This window comes from Corapipo altera, unplaced genomic scaffold (assembly GCF_003945725.1).
Source record: "Corapipo altera isolate COAL_440 unplaced genomic scaffold, ASM394572v1 55201, whole genome shotgun sequence".
In the NCBI taxonomy this organism is placed as follows: Eukaryota; Metazoa; Chordata; class Aves; order Passeriformes; family Pipridae; genus Corapipo; species Corapipo altera.
Genome location: NW_020888682.1, coordinates 1 through 1,036, shown reverse-complemented (window position 1 = coordinate 1,036; position 1,036 = coordinate 1). Strand labels below are relative to the sequence as shown.

Genomic DNA, 1,036 nt, shown 5'->3' with positions numbered 1-1,036 from the left:
CCCTCCCAGTCCCCTCCCAGTCCCTCCCAGTCTCTCCCAGTCCCCTCCCAGTATAACCCAGTCCCTCCCAATCCCCTCCCAGTATAACCCAGTCTCTCCCAGTCCCTCCCACTCCCCTCCCAGTCCCCTCCCAATCCCTCCCAGTCCCTCCCAGTCCCCTCCCAGTTCCCCTCCCTGTCCCTCCCAGTTCCCTCCCAGTTCCCTCCCACTCCCCTCCCAGTCCCTCCCAGTCCCTCCCATTCCCCTCCCAGTCCCTTCCCAGTGCCCTCCACTTTCCTCCCAATCCCCTCCCAGTCCCTCCCAATCCCCTCCCAGTATAACCCAGTCCCTCCCAGTCCCTCCCAGTCCCTCCCAGTCACCTTGGCCGATGCCGCCAGCGCCAGGAGGGCGGGGCCAGCGCTCAGCCAATGGGGCACCAGGATCTCCAGGACCAGGGCGACGTCATTGAGCAGATCGGCCGCCAGCCTGGGGGGGCGGGGCCAGGCCAAACATGGCGTCCGGGGGGCGGGGCCAGGCCAAACATGGCGTCCGGGGGGCGGGGTCAGATAAAAACATGGCGCCCAGAGGGCGGAGCTTAGGGAAGGGGCGTGGCTTGACTGCATAGATGATACTGAAGGGGGTGTGGCTTGGGGAAGGGGCGTGGCTCGACCCTATAGATGATACTGGAGAGGGCGTGGCCTGATGTCGGATATGGCAAGGAAGAGGCGGGGCTTAGTGGGGAGGGGCGTGGCCTGATCCCGGAACGAAAAAGGGAAATGGGCGGGGCTTATGGAGAAGGGGTGTGGCCTGATACCAAATATTACAGGAGAAATGGGCGGGGCTTATGGAGGAGGGGGCGTGGTCTGATCCCGGATATGACAGGAAAGGGCGGGGTTTCTGGAAAAGGGGTGTGGTCTGATCCCGAAAGTGACAGAAGAAATGGGCGGGGCTTATGGAGGAGGGGCGTGGCCTGATCCCGGAAGTTACAGGGAGAGTGGGCGGGGTTTATTGAGGAGGGGGCGTGGCCTCACCGCCACTGTTTGGCCTCACAGTCCAG

At 63.9% G+C, this 1,036-nt stretch overlaps 1 long non-coding RNA gene across 1 annotated transcript in view; it reads right to left on the bottom strand.

The window, feature by feature from the left end:
* LOC113942036 overlaps nucleotides 1-1,036 on the bottom strand; it is a 2,625-nt gene extending 1,589 nt beyond the window's left edge. Inside the window, exons 1-2 of the long non-coding RNA XR_003525825.1 lie at nucleotides 1,011-1,036; nucleotides 360-465 (exon numbers count right to left, since the gene is read on the bottom strand). This is a non-coding gene — a long non-coding RNA (uncharacterized LOC113942036). The remainder of the gene's footprint in view (nucleotides 1-359; nucleotides 466-1,010) is intronic.